The following is a 7,703-nucleotide window of genomic DNA, read 5'->3' on the forward strand; positions in this document are numbered from 1 at the left end:
GATGACTTTCTTACCACATGGCAAGAGGAGGTGAAGGAGATGCAGCACCAGCAACGGCAACCAAAGGCAAGCCAATGTGAGGGTCAGGAGAACCACGAAGCGGTGGTGATCCGTGACGCTCTTGTGGCTTACATCACTGAGCATGTGCATCAAGAGGGCATTACAGCACAAAGCTAACGAAAACGTAATTTGTGTAGCACATATAACATGTTTTTTTTATGACAGAATCCAATCTCATTGGGTTAACATTGCTTGCTATGTGCAGTACTGTAATTACTGTACTTAATTAGAAAGCAAAACACATTTTAAGCGTTTTACATTAGCTTAAAAATCAAAAATGGTTGTACATTATTAACTGGCCTACCTGGATATACTTTTGCACTAAATATGTACTGTTCTAAATATGTATCTAGTATTTGAATCGCAAGTAATTTGGAAAAAATGCACTTGCTTAACACATTAAAAAAAATTACGTTTTTCACTTGAGCTCAATGTTGTGGGCGTGATATTTATGTTGAACTTATTTCGCACCTTACGCCGCCAACCGTGTTTTGTTGACTTAATAAAATGAATGTGAATCTTCACAGCTTTACGCTAAAAATGTGGTTGACCGTTTTTAATCATGGAGTTCCTGTTCCAGTACGGTAGAATATATCGATGTCTTTTCTTCTTTCGTATGGCATTTTTGTAGATTGCAACAGATTACAATTTAATGTCGAGGTCTCATGTCCATGCGACTGCTTTAGGAGTAGCCGCGTGCATTTTTTTCAGATCGCCGTTGAATGATCTGATTGGACAGACGTTCTCGAGAGGTTGCACGGTCCAGGATGTCGCACCACAGTCACAAACTGGACTCCATGTATGCAGAAAGTGTCCACATTTTCCATGGTGTGTAACAATATTCTTGTTTGTCTGAGTGTGGAGGGGTAGCCACCCTGGTGAGGTGGGAGGGGCTGATAACCTCAGAGACACTGGGCTATTGGAGGGGAGGATAACCTCAGAGACACTGGGTTTTGGAGGGGAGGATAACCTCAGAGACTGGGTTTTTGGAGGGGAGGGGCTGATAACCTTAGAGACACTGGGCTGGTGGAGGGGAGGGGCTAATAACCTCAGAGACACTGGGCTATTGGAGGGGAGGATAACCTCAGACACTGGGCTGGTGGAGGGGAGGGGCTGATAACCTCAGAGACACTGGGTTTTTGGAGGGGAGGGGTTGATAGCATCAGAGACACTGGGCTGGTGGAGGGGAGGGGCTGATAACCTCAGAGACGCTGGGCTGGTGGAGGGGAGGGGCTGATAACTTCAGAGACACTGGGCTGGTGGAGGGGAGGGACTGATAACCTCAGAGACGCTGGGTTATTGGAGTGTAGGGGCTGATAACCTCAGAGACACTGGGCTGGTGGAGTGGAGGGGCTGATAACCTCAGAGACACTGGGCTGGTAGAGTGGAGGGGCTGATAACCTCAGACACTGGGCTGGTGGAGGGGAGGGACTGATAACCTCAGAGACACTGGGGCTGTTGGGAGAGAGTAGTCCCCGATGTGAGGAGTGGGTGAAGGGTGTTGACCTCCCGAAAAATTGAAGGTAGTGAGGAGAGGATAACGGAGGAGAGGGGCTGGGTGGTGACGTCACGCGACACTGGTGAGTTGAAGCAGAAGGGTGATGACGCCACGCTCGATTGAGGTGCGTTAGTGAGGAGGGGGGGGGGGGGTGACGTCACGCGGCACAGGTGAGGTGAACGACAGGGGAATAATGACGTCAAGAAATGCGGGAGTGGTGAGGAGGGGGGGGGTAATGTGGTAATTATGTACTGCATTGAGGCTAATCGAGGCAATAAAACGACAACTAAAGCAGTAAAAAAAGCGTAATAATACACAGGAAATATTGAGAACCCAAGAGTCAATCACCGAGGCATTGAGATCCCAAATCGTGACAAGATATACAATGCAATGATGATTTTTAAAGAACAATGCAAGGGACTTCTGGACACTCTTCAGAAGGTGGCAGCACGTGTACACGCAAAGATATAATTGCAATCAAGCACCGTGCGTTTGTCTTTGTTTCCACAACACTTCAACGAATAATGATTTCTTTATAAACATAAAAAAAACATTTGCATGCATAACGATTTCTTTGTTTTAAGAACATTAAACGAAAATTACACACTAGGACCAAATAATTATATTTCACGCAAGATAGCATGCCTATTGAAAGTCCTAGAAAGGTCCAAAATTAATTTTAAATGCTTTTCAGGATAAATTCGTTGGGCATATTTGTAGCGTGAGCACGAAGCCATGCGGACTTTATAAACCAGCTTCAACACCGGGCGGGCAAGCCAATCCGGCACTTCTGAGAATGGAGTCTGTCTTGGTGCACGTGATACTTCGTCTTTTGCATCATATATATTTTAAAAAGTTGTTTTGGTAACCATTGTTATTGTCGCTTGTTTATTTTTACAGGCGTATATTTTATGCTGCCTTACTGGTTGGTGGATATACTGTATATGTGCAGTCCGTAATCAGCCCACTGCTGGATAAGGGTCATGAGGAATATTTCACCATGTGTCACCAAACTGGTCAGTACGGGTTGAATATTGGAGGGAAAGGCAGAATAATAATGTATTTTTCTGTATTGCCCTCTGCTGCCCACAATGACGAGTAAATCTGTCTCTTGAGCATGGTAGTGACCCATCATCCATGCACGATGCAGGCTCAATTCTGGTTACTTTCCAAGATCTGATGAGTTTGCCCCGGCCAAATTCTGGGTGTAAATACCAGAGGTGTGGACTCGAGTCATGTGACTTGGACTCGAGTCAGACTCGAGTCATGAATTTGATGACTTGCGACTCGACTTGGACTTGCATAACAATGACTTTGTCCCACCTATGAGATGTGGACTCGAGTCATGTGACTTGGACTCGAGTCAGACTCGAGTCATGAATTTGATGACTTGCGACTCGACTTGGACTTGCATAACAATGACTTTGTCCCACCTCTGGTAAATACTATCTCAACTTTAAACAAAATGTTGTGCCCAACTGTAGTCACCATGTAATTGCATGCATTGATGGTTGCAAATATCTTCCCTTAAAGATGAAATTATAAATGTGCTTGTGCACATGCTTGGAAATAAGTCTGAGGAAATGTGTTTATGGCCATATAAACTAATGAAAATACATTCACAACACTGTTGTGCCAAAATCAATACTTTCAAAATAAGATGTACACACTGGATTATTGCCTTCATGTGAGTAAGGGTGGATGTATTTTTTCGCGTAAATAAAGCATCTGTCAGGGAGTTATGTCAAAAACTTGGAAGCTGAATTTTCTTAATATAAGAAGCTCATGTGCCATTTAGCCATGACTTGTTTTAAATATTAAATGTTCCTATCACAGTCGGTTATGGTTGTGAACATGAGACTTGGGCTGGTGTACTTCAACTGCACATGGCTGTAATCCAGCATTTTTGGGACAAGGATTTGATAGGTCACACAGATTTGTAAAAGCTCCCAAACTGGCTGTGCGAAGGCCAGATGGCAGTAAAGCATATGATTCATGGATCCGGTTTTGAGTTTTAAGTGTTATCACCTCATGCATGGGTTGTCTCCAGGTACTCATGGTTTCTTCACACGTGCCAAATATTGATTAATTAAAAATTAGTCAAATATCTAAATATAATACTCTCTCTTAAAACTCAGGCTTTCCTGGACAGCGGGCATTAGTTTAATAAGCATGTGTTAATCCAACTCTAAATCCTATATCGAACAGTTTTACAAATCAAGAAACAAACTTTTAATATTTTATTTAAAACGTGATATTTCAAAACTATTCAAAAACAGTAGGTTACTACTTGCATAAAACATTCGGTCAGCATGCAGTTAAAGCAAAACAATGATTCCGTGACCCAACCTCTTTAAGCCATCGTTGGTTTCAGATGATCAGCAAGTCTGAAGATGAAAACCAGATGGGGCACAGAATTATTGCAGCACAGCCAGCCAAGGGTAAAACCACAAGACTCTTAAAGGTCACAGGTGTGCGTGGTAGCAGATACTGTATGACGTTGTGCCCTGGCCAGTATCACGTGAAACCGTTGCCTTGTTTCGGTCATGTAAAAACTAAATCTTGTCAAATGCCTTTGTGCAGTTTTAAAGGATCTATCTACTTTTTTAAATCCACAGGATAAAATTGTTATCTTTGATCACCAAGATGATGCATAACCATTCACTACAAAAATATATTTGACACAAACTATTGTATACTGTAGCCTATAAATCAATTATACATCATTGTCCTGAAATGTAATTTTCCCACAAGACTGTTAGCACAGACATGTATAAAAAAAAGTTATAATGTGGGTGAAAAAAGTCAATTTGGTACAATTGATTCTATTTCTGACGATTGTATCCATTTCAAGTGAGTGCAAGGCATAATGGGCAGCAGGAGCCAAAGAATAATGAGTCACCCCAGCCTTCCTTGGAGGAATAACAACACTTTTCACTGTCCATAGCCCAGCTTTCAAACGCATTCATTAAACTATAAAAGCAGACGGTTCCCAGGCACTGCCCATTATTCTTGGACCAAAAAAAAATCAAGTACGTCTTCTGTCATGTTAAAGCACTGTGAGTAACAATGTAGTTCAATTAAGTTTATATTTAGAAGATAATGTTATTGTGACAAATATACATCACAAATTGATTTGTGTTCATGTTGAATACGTTGAAATACTTTAAAAGGTTATGTAAACATCCATAAAAAATGAAATCGTCCCTTTCCTCTGCATTTTGTTGAATTTTAGCCTTAAGTTTATTTCTGACTATATCTACATGTGAACAGGACACGTGAATACATATTTATAAATCACGGTTATATCAGCTTTTCATATCTTTTAAAGGGATGTTAAATTATGTATTGCATTGCACAACAAAATAACTGGAACAAACAAAATACAGTTTAGTATACATATTTTATAATTTGACACCTTGCAAAGTTATTGTACTAAAGTATGTTTTTGAAAGTGACCACAATTTGGAATTACCAAATGAAACATCGTTACAAATGTCCTATTTCCCCATTTACGAGAAAACACGTATACTATTTAGGATTTGAATATCCCCAAGCAATGTGTGAATCCCATTAACAGATTCACACTTGAATAGATGACACATGCTATCAGCTAAAATAAGCGTTGGTCAATATTTCATCATAATCTACTGTAGTTTCAGTTCGCGGCTCCCACCATTGGGACTAACGGTGAACGGTACTACCCTAAAACAACATCCTTCCTAAAACCACAGCAGTACAACTTGTTCTTTATCTAAAAGTGGGTTTTTACACAATATAACGCGTGATTTGTATGTGGCATTGCCCTGGAGTTGGCAAGAAGATAGCTGCTGCTTTATGAGACTCAGTTTCTGCTCCATTCAGTTGGAGTTTCATCTTTGTTCAATAACACTTTATTTCCATGAGAAAAGGCAGGGGACAAAACTTTCAATGTGAAAAAAAAATCAATGACTACAGTAAATTTAAACATAAAAAAAATCTAAATCTGATTGGGAAGGTCTGTGTTGTTTTGTGAAGACTGAGAATATTCATAATCATTAACCATTATCAATCAATTGATGGCTGAATACCTCCCAAAGCTGTCACCGTGTCATTGTCTTGCGATGCAACCATCTAGCTCCGACAGGCAAACTGAATTAATTGCACCATCTTTTGGTAGACATCATTTGAGAGGTGTGTTCCCTTTTTTGGCTGCCACCCCATTGTTAGTCTCGACCAACAGCCGTCGTCTCTTCTAGTGATGTGTTCTGCCCAAGCACACGATATGATGTTTCTAACCTGTGTCTTGTGTACCTCTTTCTTTCTTCTTCTTGGTTCTTTCGGTAAAGTCACGTAGAAGGGAAATAATAAAATAATACAAATAAAACATAATAAAATATAAAATAAAATAAAAAAGATAAAAAAAATAAAAAAAATCTTTCTTTCTTATTATAGACTCAAGCATGCACCTCACCATGTTCCATTGTGCACTTTTCAGCTTTTGTTCCATTTTCAAAGTCATGTCTATGTTTAAGATCCATGTTGTCAGTAATAAACATTGATGACAACGTTATTTAGGCACCTTGGTACGTTGATTTTCATTAATTAGTTCATAATGTTCTAAGGTTGTTGTACAAATATACCATATTTGTGCTTTCAGAATGTTCCCAACATGTTTAAATTTAAAACTGCAGAGTCAAATATTTTTTACCCACAGTCAATTTCCACTCGAGTTCGTAATCTGGCGTGGCCGAGGGTTTTCAGCCTGTGTGGAACTGTGAGTGTCGGTGAGTGCTTGTTTACAGAGAACAGGTCAAGTTCCCCATGTTACTAAAACATGCTCAGGTCAGCTATGTTGTCTAGGTGAGGTCTACTGCTACCTGCCATTCTGAGGGTATGATCGTAGCTATCCTTGATGCTGGCTTTTCACCCCGCTTGGGGTGCAGCTGTAGTAATATGGCAAGTGTGTAGTACATTGTACAATGTTTAACATAGAAAGGTTTGAAGACTAAACAATGTTCATGAGGCAATAGCTTAATTATACCGTGCAATCTTGGAGTTGATGTTCTGCTTATTTTGATGTAAGAGGAACGATTGGTTGCTAGCAAAAACAGCAGACCCAACAGTGACTCAGCACTTCATGTACCCTGACTCCATATTACATTGCAAGTTAAAATTGCGGTAGATATAATTCAAGTTTGGCAGGTAATACAGGTGACCAAAATAGATTCCAAAATTATTTTTAAAATATGTACTTAACGACCACTCTTTACATGTGTAATGACATGGTGACATCTGCTGGCCGGGAAAGGGAAGTACTGGTACGGGAACGGTTAGAGTAACAACCAATCAGAGAAGGAGAGGTATTTGGGGCAAAGGTAACAGGTGGAGTGAGCAGAGATACTCCGGGAACCTGCTCGAAGGTTCCACGAGAGGGCGTGGCTGGAGGCGGGGCCTAGCCACGCCTGGGGGGATATAAGGGGGAGCGGACCCGGGGCTCGGGGTTTGTGTGTGGATTCTTGGGTCCTGGCTGCAGGACCCAAGAAGTCCGGCCACGTGGAAGATCTCCTGCGGGGTTTAGATCGCCATCATCGTCACGCCGCCAGCCAGCGGTGTCGCTGAGTGGTGGGACCACGCTGAGTGATCGGACCATGCTGAGTGATCGGCTGTGTGTTGCCAGTCGAGACGTTAATATCTAAGAGTTGTGCTCAGAGTGAGACGAATAAGGTTGGCCTGTGTTGTGCCCAGTGTGATAAATAAAAGAAGTACCCTCTACACGACGTGTTGCGGAAGTCGCTCATTACACATGCTTGCAATTAATGTACTAATTTATGTACTGCATAAAATGCTGCTGCACAATGATAAGCCCTTTGTGGGATTGTCTGCAAATGGAGTTTTGTAGGGGGTTTTTCTACAATGTATTGTACGAATGGGATTTCAAAAAAATAAGTACGGTTATCAAGTGAAATGTATTATTTCACGTTGGCTTACAAAACAGTAACTGAAAGGGTTGTATTTCAAAAATTAAAATGACTTGTTTTTTTAGTTTTTTTTGCTCATAACTTTGTTCTAGTTTTCCTTATACGATGTACAAAGTGAAAAGACAAGACATGAGAAAATACCACAAAGTGTTTGAAAGTTAAAAATGCACCACATATAGGGAGAG

Source organism: Lampetra fluviatilis, chromosome 7 (genome assembly GCF_964198595.1).
Source record: "Lampetra fluviatilis chromosome 7, kcLamFluv1.1, whole genome shotgun sequence".
Lineage (NCBI taxonomy): Eukaryota > Metazoa > Chordata > Hyperoartia > Petromyzontiformes > Petromyzontidae > Lampetra > Lampetra fluviatilis.